We start from the raw sequence: 15,716 nt of genomic DNA, 5'->3' as shown, positions 1-15,716 counted from the left end.
TAGGCCTCCTTTAAAAACAAGCATATTCCAATAGCGGTTAAATTCAAAGAGAGGTTCAATTCCGAATTATACCCTTTATAAAAAAGGGAGCCAGCCCTTTCTGTTTTACCCAGCTTTCATGTGGAGGCTGTCTATTTTAATGTTCCCAGGGGCTGCACCAGTGGCTTCAGGGATTTATTTCATCAGGTTGTGCTCAGTTTTTACTGCCCATTTCTCTAAGAGAAAATCTTGATTAATGCCCCATATCTAATAAAGACTATGCTCCTGTAGCCTTCCTGTGCCCTGAAAGGGAAAACAGAGACAAGGACAGGACAGAACAGCTACTTCACTGGGATTTCCTTCTGGAGATCTCAATGTCAGACATATCATATGGCGGTTACTACCTGCCCCTTGGATATAAGTGTCATCAATCAACCTGGTAAAAATGGTGGGAGAAGAATCAGCAGTTTGTGCCTAACTGAGCATTTCACAGTTTAAAAGATCCAATGCTACAGGGCTGGGAGAGATGACTTTGGAAAATAATAAAAGAACTCAAAACCATGTGTTCTAGCACAGTAATTCAACTGAGAGTGGACATTCTGAAAAACCTATCATTAATTCCCTGACAATACCACAGTACTTTGATCAGTTAATAGCCAGATACAAAAAGAGTTGAGAAGCTGGGTTTTTTTTAAATTGTAATAATTAATTTCAATGGGAAATAAAGCCTGTCACCCACTCAGGAACATGAGGCAGCCGAAATTCTCCAACGCTGGGACACTGACGCTGCTGCTGATGGGGCAGCTGAGCACTGCAGCTCTTCACTGGCTCAACATGGCTATGAGGTTTCACAAAGGGTCTCATCCTGTGGCCTGTGCCCCTGCTAACCGTTTATTTTATCCAAACCAGTGATCTTTGTTAGACAAGATCTCACCACATCTCCCTCTACCAAAGTAAACACGTTTACCTGAATTAGGGACATATTTCTTAATAAGTTGAATATAAATCCTGTTGGCCGTTACAGAAACACACTCTATTTTAATGTTTTTTGGCTCAAATAACCCTTTTTTTCCAGCTTTAGTGCCTTCCTGCCTTCATTTTATCGAACTCCTAAAAACATTTCCTAAAAATATTCTATCATTGTATCTTTAAAAAATAATAATGTTTTAAAGCTATTAAAATTCTTGGAAAACTTCACTGTATTCCGAGTCCTTTCCTCTTATTTTTGGATCTCCTTCCTGGTCCTGTATTCTTTTCCACAAACGAAGCAACTTTACCCCTCTTCTTGGCCACAGACAGTTATTGAGACTGTGTATCATTATTAGCACAGATAAATGCTTGAAAGTCTCACAAAGTGATGAGCGGCTATGATGAGAGATGTCTGCAGAGAGCCCAGAAATCAGGCAACACAATAGCACCTACATTGGAAGAAGGGCCTATAAAAATCTACGTACAACTGAAGACCTCTGCAGAGACATGTGTTCTGCAAGGATACTCACACAGTAACAACTACTCACATTCTAGAGTATTTATGTGTTGACAGACATACGGACCAGGCTGCTGACCAAAGCCAGTGACTCCCATTAACTGATGGTAACACTGACGTTACTTCCCAATGAGTCCTAAGCAATTCATATGTCTCTAGGAATTCAGAATTCACTCTCTCATAGAAAAGTTCCGTTTATAGGAGACATCAATTTCTCTTCTTACTGTGGATGGTACCCCAGAGTAATTCCGCAACATCCCTCATCCGTCTCTTAACAGAGTACCTTTAACTGGGCCAAAACACATTTTCCTTTTTCCATAAAGACAGTTGACATCTTGCGTTCATATGAGGCACACTGTGCTTTCTCTGGCATATCCCTAAGCTTTACTTCATTATTTTATATTTATGTGACAGTAAAAGAAGTTTATGCCACATGGATGTGCTGGTGTGGGGAAAAGCAACCAAGCGCTGTTGAAATCAATGGAGTTAAACTGGCAGATGCTGTTGTGTAGGAAATTGTAGAGCACCCTAAGCATATGAACCCACAGGGAAGACTCAGAGCTGGGCAACTAAAGCACTTTATGAGAAGTTTTGGATGGAGTACAAACAACCCTTTGTGTGCTCTCATGCCCGATAAATCTTTAAGTGGAGAAGACTTTCACACATGTACAAGCGGAAGAAAACTCAGTTTTTAAATCTACAGTTATTACAAAACACGGTGATCCTTCTTGCAATCCCTAAACACGTCCATATGCTACAACAATTTCAAATTTAAATGAAAGAACATCTTTGTAAAACTGCCACATCTCAGCCTCACTTATTCTGTTTGCAAACTGTGACTACTTAAAGCCATCTCAACATGGGAAATTGCTATGATATTGTCAGAACGAAGAGCGACGTTAGCTTTTACATATCTGGTCTGTTGTAACTCGTTTGGTCTCTAAGGATCAGCTATAGCCAGAGAAGATGCCAATGACTTCTTGGGACATGGAATACAACCTGACTTCTGTACACACTCTAGGCATGAAGGTCAGCAGTGCAGGACTGTGTCTTTAATGCCCATACAAAGGGGAACACCTCTGCTCTTCTCAAGATCTGAAGACAGAATGGGAAATGGAAGGATCATTGTATTTGAAAATGATGCCTCAAGTTCAAGTCAAATTGGTACGTTGGCTCCTGCCTTTTCTAGCCAGATGCATTAAAACAAAAGAAAACAAAACAAAAAAACCTGGAACAATGTCCCCCGGACAAAGAACATCCTGTGAACTGAAGCCACAGCACATCTGGGGGCCTCATGTTGCTGCTGAGTAATGCATGACCTGGGGACACTGTCATTTTGTGCTTCACAAGTCCCCAGAGGGAAAGCTGACATTTGAAAGAGACAAAAAAGCTTCTTCATGTGATGCCAACGCACCCTCTCCTGTTTCACTGGAAAGTGGGAGCATGTGAACAACACAGACATGAGCTCATGTAGCTGCACTGATGGGAGCCACAGCCTCCCTGTCTCAATGCCAACACCAAAAGCCATGTGCCAAGACACGTGGCATCTCACAGCACCTTTTATTTTCTATTTCTGTTCTGTACAGATTTCCATAAAATTCTGGATTGAAGTAGAAGTCAAGGTAGAGGGACAATCAGAGAAGCTTCACAATCATTGCTTGGGAAGGCACCTGATCAGTTCATTTCTTAATAATTTCCCTATAAACCATTCTTTACCACTCACTACACAGGTACCACATGTGCAGATCTGGAATTGAAAAACTATAACGTCAGTAAGATTTGCTCAAGATTTCACAGACTAACTAGTTGCCATTGTGTTTCACAGTGATCTAGACTTACAGTTGAGGTGTGGAGATGCCCAGTTCCATGAGCAGCTCACGTCCCTCAGCTCTGGGCATGGACAAGAGCGTGAAGGAATATGATGGGCTGGGTAACTGGCTTCTTGATGGGACTGTGGCACGTGCAGGGAGACGATGGTGACAGGTCTGACGATTGAGAAGATCCTGGGTTTTGACCCCGCAGTGCTGCAAAGAAACAAACTAGAATGAGTTGCCTTAGGCTCAGAACGTAACAAAATCCTCCACATTGTACACAGGGGCAGGCACCCCAGGACTGGGTGGGAAGCTGCATTAACACTGGAATTCTTTCACATCTTCCTTGAAATCATTTTGAGTATCTTCAAACATGTTCTAGATTACTGAGATGCTGCTTTCCATTTCTGCACGGTGGAAAATTTCTAACCATATATTTAGACCTAGACTTTGTCAGAGTTGCTTACAGGTTGTGGTACCCACATCCAGTGACCTAGTTACTGGACTAGTTACTAGCCTTCCAGAAGGCTGCCTTGGCTGGCTACATGAAGAATTGATAAGCTTCTGGAGCAAAGAAAAGTCCTCAGAACCACCCAAAGTTGTTTACTGTCCCTGCCAGTTCCAGATGAATTACTGGTAAGTAGAGTTTTCACTTTTTAAAAGGAAACATGTTCTCAACATGGTTCTTATAAGTCAAACCACATCACTCTTTCAAAAGACGACAAAGGAACTGCACGCATGATTGATGAAATATCCTAAACACTCTTACAGAGGAAAAAGTAACAAACGCCTGGGCAGATCATAAGCAACATGCACCAGAACAAGGCCTGACAAACAGCACAGTGCAATAATATGCATTGAGAATTTGGCAGTGAATATTTGCTTCCTGCATGTTTATTTATTTTAATTTGAAACAAAGAAACTCAGTGGTGAGTCTTTATGTACTGGTACAGCCATTTTAAAGTGTCACACAGGCCATGGCAGGCTAATTATTACTTCTAAAGCATCAGAGCTCCCTGGATCTGCCTGTAGACACCAGGCGAGCCATTGCTTTGGCTGCAGAACTCACTTGGAGGAGATGGTCAGGTTTCAGCAGGGCTGTGCAGACCCCTCTGGTTCACTGGGAAGCTGCCACCAGGCTGTGTGTCACAGTAAAAGCCGTGAGGTGGTTTGTTCCATGCAAGGGAGGGAGGCTGCCAATCTTAAAAAGATCATTTTTGCTATTTGCAAACACAAAAATTGCTTTAGGCTTGCTGGACATGCCAAAGCCTTGATCAAAATCACGTCCCTTTCATGGGGATAAAACATGTGTTCACATTATCCCAAAGGAAACAAGGGGGCATGAGGGAGAAAGGGGAGGGAATCTTTTTATCTTGGTTTAGCATGAAAATACCATGCACGGCTGCCAGTTGTTTATCAGCTTTTCCAGATCAACAATATGTTCCTTCTTAAGGCCTTTCATTTAAGAGCTTTCTGTCAATCTAACTTCTATTAAATAACAAAAACCAAATGGGGAACAGTCTCAGGCTCTGGGCTTGTCACATGACACTGCTGTTTAAAGAGATTTTTTTGGTCACCACCTCATAGAAAGAGTATTTTGGAGAATCTAATTCATAAATACTGGTTTTGTTTTGGGATACTTTCAATGTAATCTGGTTTTTTATCTTTTAATCTTTTTTTCTTTTGCCTTGCTGCTTGAGTCAGTTGTCTCCACTTCTCCATGGGGTGGTTCTGCTGTTGCTTCTCTCTCTGGATGGTTGGTCCCTTCTTTGCATGTTGTGCCCCAAAGAGAATAAAAACTCAAAGAAGCATAGCAGGAGGGAATTTTAAGTCATGTAAAAAAGATCTGATGCTGGCAGAAGAAGGATCAAGGAGAGAGATCAGGGATTCCTCTTCTGGGATTGGGGTTGGGGGAAACAGCAAAGCAAAGAAAAACAAGGTGGCCTTATCTTCTAAAAAACACATCTGCCCTTCGGTTTCAAAAGATCTTCTATGACCAAATAGCATAAAGGAGAAGATAGTGGTTTGCATAGAAAGAAGAGGGAATCAAAACAGGTTTTTAACAACTCCCTCCTCTGTTCCAGTGAGGAGGAAAAACTGCAAATACAAACACACAGGATATATCCCAATTGGGGGTAGGAGAGAGCAGCACACAGGATACCAGCTTGTGTAACTATAATTACAGGGACTCTGTCAATCATTAAAGCGAAGTAACTGGTATTCCTTCCTGTCGAGAGGAATTCTCACACCCATTGTGGTGGGTCTTTCCAGATGAATGAGCCCTAAATTGCCGCAGGCAAAGGAAACCATCCGTGCTGTTAAACTAATGCTGAGATGGAGCGGGATAAGGCTGTGAGGGGTTGGCATTTGGAGTGACAACAGCAACCAGACCAAAAAAAAAGGAGAAAGTCATTAGTCACCTGTTTCTCTGCAAACATCCCCTTCCAGGTGGTCCCAAGCTTTAGGCATTTTTATAATTTAAGGGTCACTGGTATGTATTGTTTTATACTATCCATTCTTCTGGCAGGTGCTTTGCCTGATAACAGCCACAGATAACAAGGGCAAAGAACTTTTAGTTCCTGACAACACCTGCTCTGCACAGGCTGATGTTAGAGCTCCAGGCAGGTTGTCTTTGGGCATTGTCAGCGCTCGCAGTGCTGAGACCAGTCGCTCTGCTCTCGCCTGCAGAGCCAGAGGAGTTTGGCCTCCTATGTCCACTCCCAGGGTCTTGAACTACACTGGATGGGGACATCAGAGCCCCTTTCACTGTGCCAGACACATCTCTGCACCAAACCTTCCCCCGTGTACTCTGACTGGCTAGCATTCCAGTAACATTTCACATTTCTAAAGCATATATATATGTGTATGTATGTATCTTGTACATGAGGGTTTAATTTGTCAATAGTCCCCTCAGGTCCATCGCATTTTACCAAAATGGTCAATTGAGAAAGAGAGTTCCAAGGCACAATATCTGCAGTCCCTCCCAGGAGAAACTACTGGAAGTTGCCAGTGCTCAACTAATCTGGAAGAAACAAACCACACTGGATTTATAGCAAGTGAGGAAATTAGTTCATGTTTTTAGTTCCTTTAATCTTTATTACCAGAGCTATGGCTTTCTTGTCCTTGCAGCTGTATGTTAGTAGTACTCCAACAAAGAGGGCCAACCCTTGAATTTTAATCCTGTATTCTGTTTCTTGAGAGAACTTTAAATATATTATTTAAAAGCAAAGAAATATCCAAGGAAATATACAGAGTCAGTGCAACATAAGTATGATGGAGAGACCCAGGTTTTAAAAAGGCAGATTTACCATATGCCTTGGAAAAGCAGATGGAAGTCAAAAGACCTGCCGTTCTTACTGTGCATTACTCACTTTTATTTTCCCCCTTGGTGTTTCTGTGCCCAAGAATTCACTAGCAGAGAGAACAATTTTCTTTTTGTCTTCTTCAACTCTCAACTTGGCTCTCAGTCTGCTGGTGAACCTGTGAGCATCTTAACTTCTGCTTAGGACTGAGGTTGCAGAAAGTGAAGCTACAGGACAGTTCAGTCCACTTAAAGCCACCACATTCAACTCCTTCTCTGTCAATCTGTCAGACGCAAATTAGCAGAGACTAGCAGAGAGTGGAAGTGTGAACAGTCTCCATAAGGCTCAGGATAAATGGTATCTTCAGAACTCTAATTTCTAATCTGAAGTAATCAGCACAGATCTACTCAAGTTACTTACATAAGAGGTTTTTAAACATAGCAATAATCCAACCCCTTTAACATCAAGTGCAGTTCCTTAGTTTTCCTCAAGGAAACTAAGGAAGGATAGAATAAACTGATGCTTTCCCTCTGTGCCTGTACAAGGCTTTAAAAGGAAGTATATGAAAAGGATTAGCAATAAAGCTGTTGAGCAACATCAGCAAAAGATGCCCAGTCTAGGGACATTTCTTACCCTAGAAGTAGCCTGAAATGCCCAACAGACATTATCTCATCAATTCATGAATGAGCAACACCATGAGGACAGTCATTCTGAGGTTCTTTTAAATTTCATGTCTGTGGTTTTGCATTTTTGACCACAGCTCGATACTCACTGCATCCAGGCGTTCAGATCCCAGCCTGCAGAGAGGGACAGTGCTGAGCACAGTGGAAGGTGACATGTCCCCTTCCTCCCAGCCCCGTCCATAGGTGTCATTTTCTTACTCCAGACAATCCCTACTCTGATAGAGAACTGATTAAACTCCACAAAAACGGTCAATGACGGCTGACATTCTGGCTTTTAATCCTGCAATAGTGCCTCTCCACGCCGAAGTTCTGGGCAGATCATCAGCCTTATCTTCGAGCTTCCTGCCTCCTGTCACAACCCTACTGTTATTCAAACATAGTTTTGTATTTAATTTCATTTCCTTGTTTTTGTTTAGCTTTGATAAAGCAAAGGAAATCTTTTCTAATCGGTTCAAAACAAGACCATTGACTCAAGACCAAGTTCAATGAGCTATCAGGGGCAACAGGATACTAATGGCTAATGCAAAAGTCTGAGAAAGAGTCATGGGAACAAAAGCCACTGAAGGAAGAACAACTTGTCCTTTAAATTCGTAACGAGGAAGTGGGACATGGAGAAAAGTTCTGAGTTGAAGAGCCATTGCAAGAGGGACTGGGAAATGGAATAAGCAAAGGGCCAGGGGGAGTTGAGAGGGAGATCACAGTGTAATGAACAGACGTGTGTGCATGTGTATGTGTGTACATATAGATATGCATATGCATATATGAAAATGTTTGCATATGTACATATAAACATAAATACATACATACTATGGGGTTTTTGGGGTTTGTTTTTTTTTTGCTAAGCAAGGATACCAGGAAGGAAGAGTGACCTCCAAACACAGAACATCAAAGAATTTAAACCAAAGTATTTCTGGAGTTCGGAAAGATCTACATATCAACTGTCAAAAGGTGTAATCACACATATTCTCACAACACCAAGTAATCACTTACTGTTGACTTGACCACGTGTCAGTGTAGAATAAAAAGGTTTAAGAAATGAAAAATATAAACGGCTCAGTTCTACTAAACTAACTCAACATCTAGAGTTTGAACCTGGCAGAGAAGCATCAAAATCCTTGGTCCTGAGAAACAGCCACATGACAGAACCTCATCCACAAGTCTTTCCATGAGCTTCAGAGAAGTTTGGCTCGTACCTCAGAACAGCTATTTTCAGGCTAGCTAAGGACAACAGTGCTCCTACAACTGAACAGCATGAAGAGTAAGTCCAAGTCATAAAACATTGTGTTGTGAGTTGAGAAGGTTAGAATACAAAAGTAAGTGAAGAAACAGATCAAGGCCAAACAGTCATATAAGAATTAACCAAGTCTCATGCATTTACAGACACTTACCTACAGCGGGACTGTCTTGTCTAAGAAGGCTTCTTAGACACTTCTTGTCTAAGAATTCCTAAGAAAACCAAAACTGTGGCCATCAGAACCCTTCTAGTAATTCCTGTCCAGACTCCCAAGCCAAAGTTCTTTCTCTCACAGTTGTTAGTCCAATAGTTCTAACTTTAAAAAATCCTCCCAAGTAAATTGTCCCTAATTTTCATATCTCCACTGATGCATGATAATTCCATCAGATCTGCCCTCCAACCTACTCCATGAACAATTCTCAATGCACTTTTACTGCATCATATCTGCTATTACAGAAATACCATTACGATACCCAGCTTTTAATGCAGTGCTAGTTACTTATTTACTAGCTCTACAGACCCCCAAAAGTCCCTGGCTCTTTTCATAATTCGCTAAGACTTTCATGAGCATTTTTCACCTTTGCTACTAATTCACATTAAGGGTCTTTGGTCATGCTCAGCACTAGCTGTCGCTTTGATCAGCACCCAGGCCAAATACCATGAGAACAGCCCTCCAAGAAATGTTCAGCTGTTCTGTCTTCCATCATCCTAAATGTGGGCTCTGCCAACAAAATGGCTTGGGATTTCATTACCTTTACTATATTAGGTTCTTTATAGACTTCAAGCTCATCTTTATTAAATCTTCTCCGCACATTTTCCCTTACATTCTCCAAAAATCTATCTCAGGGCTTTGTTCAAATTATTTAGTGGTCGTTCTTCCATCTAGGAAGAGGTCCAACAACTTGGATCTCTGTAACTTGGTGTCTCTCACTGACTTGGACCTAATAGTTACCTGCAGAAAAAGTAACGTCATTCCCATTTTTAACAAGCCTTAGTTCCCTCCGAGGTGTTCAAACTGTTTGCCATTAACGTAATCTAGTGTATTTATTGACTCCCAGAAAAGCTTTCCCAAGATCATCTCAAGCCAACAACTGGGTTTTATTTTCTTCAAATTTAAGTACTGTTTGGAGTTTGTTTTTTATTTGCCATACCTTCTGGTCTCCAACTCTCTTCTGGGCTATACTTCTCTCTCATGATAATTAACTCACTGGCATGGTAAAAAATGAAATGTAAACCATCTAAATTCACACCATTCTGAGAATTTCACAATGAGCATATTAATCCCTACACTATCACGTTAAAAGTATCAGGAATGATACTTTAGCATCTCTCTAGCTTAATTCTTCACTGAGGTCCAATAGAGCAGAATGTGCAACCTTTGCCATTTCAATCATTTCACATTTGCACGTTTCTTGTACTTTTTCAAGCTATCCAGATCCTCTTTCTTCTGAAAGTCAATTTGTCCCGAATACACAAGCTTTCTTAAACTTCCTAAAAGCTACAGAGCAAATATATACATCCTGAACACATTCCTGCCCTCTCTTGAGCACCTAATGGATTGAGTCTCTCCCCTCTGTGAAAAGCTTTGTGTTGTTTTTTTTTTTATAAAGCGGATTGGACATAATAGGCTGCACAGAGAAGCGAAAATCCTGCAACATTTCTTCCATTCTGCTTTCTCCCTTCTTCAGAATTGGGCATATGCACTTGGAATTTATTCAACCTTCCAAACCAAATCAGTTTCTAGAGTCTTTGAGTTTGTATAGGCCCTCCTGTTTTCAATAATGCAGCAGGAACACTATTGGCCCCTGGTGCTTTATTGGTCCTGAGAATTGTAATTGTCTCTCAAAGCTCCTCAAAATGTGGTATTTCTACAAAACAGCTGAGCTGTCTGGATTTAAGCCCATATCTCTTTTTTCCACCTCACTGTTAAAGAGATCGCACTATTTTCTCTATCTTTTTATAGTCACACTATAATTTCCACTTTCATCCTTAATCACGCTCACTCACTCCTCCACACTTGGATATTCTTGTAAAATGTATTCACATTATTAATACTTTTCTTCTCTTCTGTCATCCCTATTATGTTTTATTATCTGGTGCATCATTTAACTCGCCCTTCAGCTTTGTCGTAATTCTCAGCATAAGCTGGCTTCTCATTCTGGAGACAAATAATTGCCTCTGCAATAGCCCTCTCAGCTTCTATACGTAAAGTTTCAGCTGCAAGTTTCCCCTCTCTGTTTCTAAAAAATCTCTCATTCACTATCAAAAAGTTCCTGAAACCTCAAAGCTGCTCTCAGCTATTATCAGCAATACTTGGATTTTCTGGAAATGTCAACTATTTTGTCCTGTCCCATAGGCTTGTGCACTTTGTTGTGTTTTGTCATTCTCAGCATTGCTTCTTTAAGGTAAAACACAGAACAACAACCTGAAGACTCTCCGCATACAACTTTGTCCTTTGAATAAATAAATATAGTGTCAGAGTGATCAATATCAGCTCTATTTAAGCTTAGAAATGTTACAGTGCTCTTTCACATCTATGTTAGATATTGCAAAACTAACTCATCCCTGTACTATTTAATAACACTAGAAGAACATACAAAATTATTTTGAATTCCACATAGAATGGAGCTTTAATGTCATCGTTTGCTTCTAATATAAGTTCATGGAAATCATTATGATTAAAACAAAATGTATGTTATCCTTTTATTCTGAAAAAAAGAGACATTCACCGATAGCTTCAAAACCAAGAATTTCTGAATGCTGTCACTCATTACAGAGACTTTACCCATTTCATGCCTTCTAGTCTTTTACAACTCAGTACGTTTCTGGAGAGAATTATGCACTGCAGTTTTTTTGCAATGACAAAATACTATAGATGTCTAGTTCTTTGCTTAAGGTTCCTTTACCTCCAATAAATTGGAGATATTCATTTTTCAAACAATCAAAGCTATGTGTGACACTTCTTCCTTTCATATAATCTGGAGGTTTTCTGGCCACATCAACTCAGAAGTTCCATGCTTTTAAATTCCAGCCCTCTCTCTGTAGGTCCTCCCTCCACAGAATTGACTGTTTGGAGAGTTGTTTGAGGAGATTTTTCAGTATTTAACTGAGATTTATTTGTCCTTTATCCTTCAAAATACCTGACTTCTGGCCCCATCTCTATTAGCAACATTGTTGTTGCAGTCGCAGGAGCAGAACATCAGGGAAGGAACCTTACAGGTGCCTGGTGTACAATCTGTGATGCATCTTTAAGGATTGTGATGCGGACCGCTCATGAAAGCCAACTTAGATGTAGCCTGAAATGCAACACGTTTGATCCAAGATTCATAAAACCTTTGAATATGAAACAGTCCGAAGCAAGTAAGTGACGGCCTTGATCCAAGGATATTTTCACATCATTCTCCTTAGCTGTCAGAAATATACCAAGATTCCCTTATTGTCCTTAAGAGGAAAAGGCACAGCTCTGTGTCAGTGTCCCAGAAGGAAAAGAGGGGGATGTTTCAGACCACTTTGTACATGAATCCGGGTTTAGAAACAACATTACTATGAACAACTAGTGCATGGCTACAGCATTGTGCTCAGCTGAATGGAAGCAGGCCAGTTTCAGTGTCATAATAGATCCTTTAATGCTCATCGCTGAAGTAGTTGTTTCTGTTTAAAAGCACAAATTCCAACAGTTTCAGAAAAATAAGTTCCATCCTTGTACTGAGAAGTTCAAACCACCAGTTTTCATCCTGTCCATTTTCTTAGTACAATCGTGTTTTAACCAGTGAAAAACATAGAAAATCCTAGAGTTTATTTCCTTTTCTTCATAGGATTATTACTGTTTTGCTGTCCTGGTCTGATTATTAGATCAATATCAACGTACAGCTGAGATTATTTAAATGGGAAAAGGGCTCTATCTTTTTAAGATGTTAAAAAAGCTTTTGGCACTAAATGCATCTAAGCAGAGAGGCTCACAATCTAGTTTGAATTGCTTCTGTTTATAGTCGATGGCACTTTGAGAAGACAGTACTTACTGAAAGATGAAAGTGCATTCAAAATCTCCAAAACACTTGAAATCTAAAGTTCTCTGAATTTGTTAGGTTGTGAAAAAGCTCAAGAAAAAGGATTTTCAATTACGTATCTTAGCTAAAAAAGCCTTGGCAAGGCCCCTTGACTACCTCCTATCTTTTCATCAAGATCTTGGCACAGAATTATCATCTAACCTATTTGCATGAAAACAATAGAGGTGGCAGTGGGAACAATTCTTCTCTCTCTTGCAAAAAGGCAGCACGGGATTCCACCAAAGCCCACGGTTAACTTGCAGTGATCTCATCGGCATGAACTCTGCTGACACTTTCCCTGCCAAGAGCAATTCTCTGCAAAGGGACTTCCTGGACAGATAAGGGTAAAGAAACCCATGGCGTATGTTGTTATTCCAAACCCTAACTCATGAAACATATGGATGTTGAGCAACTCCTGGAGACCAGCTCAGTGCATGAGGTGGCTGGAGAAAGATCGCTTTAGAATTGGCACCTAGAGCTTTTGCACTAGGCACATGCAACAAACTCAAATTTTCTCCCCCATCTCGGGGAATATTTTCCCTAACAAATCCATTTCTTTGGAACTTGAAGAGAGCTTCTACGAACAGGCCTTAGCAAGATAAGCCATGATGAAATAATTATGAAGTTTACGGTGTTGGTACAATCTTTCCTATATATATTTTAAGAGCACCCAAGCAAGATTGTATAATGAAAAATCGGCTTATAAAAGTGTCATTCAGCTGCTCTGTATTCACAGTTGTGATCAGTGTTAAGTCTTCACAAAGACAGAACGCAAATACTGTGGATACTTTGAGCTCGGAGTCAGCAATTTTCTTTAATAATGGCTTTTGTTTAGTCAAGTACAGTCAGGAACAAAAGGAAGGCTCTGAGAAAAGCTGCAGTAATTCCTTGAAAATAGGAGTATTTTTCTTCTAGAAAGCTCCTAAACATCTTTTTTCATAAAGAATTGTAGAGTCTGTTAAAAGTTTAACAGGACTTTAGATAGCAATTACAAATGCCTATAAAGTTTCACTATCTGCTGAGATTTGAGGGGTTCTGGGACACTTCTTGCTCTCTTCAATCTTCCTCCACAATCCTGCTAAGGATGGCTTTGTCCTTCCAAAGCCCCCTTTCTGTTCAGCAAGCCAGTCTCTATTTGCTTCTGCAAGCATCATTTTCCTATTAGAAATGATGTTTTTATTATTCTCCTATCATGCTGAGCAGTGGGGGATATTACTTCTCCAACAGCTGGAGTGCAAGGCCTCTTACCCTGTGGGGATTTGGCAGTTACCAGTTGCAAACCAAGCGGTGCAGCGAGCAAACTCTGCAAAGAGGATGTCTTTACTGTCGGCTAACGGCACACAGATCGCTCCATTCCTGCAGAACTAAAACCAGGCCACTGTTTTGCTTTTTAACAGACAATAGGTCTCTTTCTCCCCTCCTCCAAAACAGGCCAGGCACAATAGATCCAAAATGAAAACCTTTTGTGCGCACATATTATTTGATTTCAGGCTGCCTAGAGTATAATGATGATTTTTTCAGCTCCTCGCAGCAGCTGCCAGCATTTCTGACAGCCTGCACAAGGAGATGGGAGTACCAAATATCTTTGTGCGTGTTATTTGCTAGCATTTTTATTTTTTTCAAAGGCTTTCAAAAGACTGTTTAAGAGATTGCTGCCAGCCCTCCTGGTAACCCCACTGCATCTTCCTTATGGAAAGAAGTTCATCAGGGAGAGTCACCACTTTGCTTCAGAGAACACTAACCTATTCTGTGCTAAAATAGAAACTTGCAAAGCGCAGGAGGAACTCTGGAGATAGAATGAGAAAAAAAAAAGCACAAAGACTCTCAGAAACAACAGAAAGACTCTTCTCACACTTATATAAGAAACATTATTAGTCAGAAGAGTAGGACTCAGCCTATTTATCTTTCCCTCATCTTTTTCCTCCACCTCTGTCCTTTTATAAGAGAGAAGCTCTGGATTCTCACCTTTTATACATTCCCTGGGTGGGGTTACAGCCAAGCATAAGTAATCGCTAATGCAGCCTCAGGTATCTGGCTGTGTAAGTGGCTCTGCAGGACTTAATTTTTTAAATTATTATTATATTTTTTTAGGAGTGTAGATGGGAGAACTCTTTTGATGTCTTGGGTAAGTACTAGCTAAGATGAAAATGAAATATAGGAATTTTGCGGGGCTCTGGTTTATTTTTGCTTTTTTTAGTTGTACCACATCTTTATAAAGGCTTTTCAAATAACTGAAGCTTTGCTGTAGATTGTCCAGGTAAGAGCAGCCTGAACAATGTCTGATGAACTACAAGATCACTACATTTAGACACCCACCATGTGAACGAATCCCTATACTTGTAAGAATGAAGACGAGGCCTGAGCTTTAAAATGCTTTCCCGCTTTTCTCAAAGGATGAGATCTGTGTTGTATTTGGGACACTCGAGGGCTGTGAGCTTGCGAAAAAGCAATCTTCTCAAATCTTGCTAGACCTATACATCTCATTGTACAACTTTGCATTTCCTTAGTGAGTTTAGATTTCATTCGTGGATAGTTTCTGTCTCACAGGAAAGGTTAGAAGGCCAGCCCAGGGGAGGTGCTCTAACTGCAGACACCTTTTCTTTTTAGAAAACTGCCAGTTCTCTGTATCTTGCACCACTGTAGAGGTCTGTGGGTTCTTCTCTTGTCCTGCTTCAGCAAACTCCTTGGATGCACAGTGGCACACTGCTTCTTTCATCATTAGTTAAAACACCCAAAGCAAATCTTAATGTGCTTCTCCAGGCACAGCTAATGGGCTGATAGTTGTCTTACCCTAAACATGCTGAACACTTTCTGAAGCTCTAAGGCAGCTCTTAGGCCACCTCTCGGGCTTGGCTAAAGCACTCTCTAGTCTCACTGCAGATGATGGAACTAAAGCCCAGAAAGCTGGAGAGAGGCTGTCAAGAGATGACAGTAAACTTTACCATACAAGGCCCTTACTTCCAGCTACCTGGTTATCTGCATAAATGGCTTTGAAAATCCATGCTTTGGCTGTGACAAGTAATGGATGTCTTGGAGGAGAGATCTCAGAGCTGTGACATCTTTAATCAATAGTCATTGTCATGTGCTCAACGGTAGGTGATTTTAGAAGCCCGGAATGTGAGATTTCACCTTTAAACTTAAGCGTTGCTCTTCCTAAGGCTTATAAACTTATTAT

This window comes from Nesoenas mayeri (assembly GCF_963082525.1).
Source record: "Nesoenas mayeri genome assembly, chromosome: 8".
Classification (NCBI taxonomy): Eukaryota; Metazoa; Chordata; class Aves; order Columbiformes; family Columbidae; genus Nesoenas; species Nesoenas mayeri.
The sequence above is the reverse complement of the archived record's forward strand: the minus strand, read 5'-3'. Positions refer to the sequence as shown.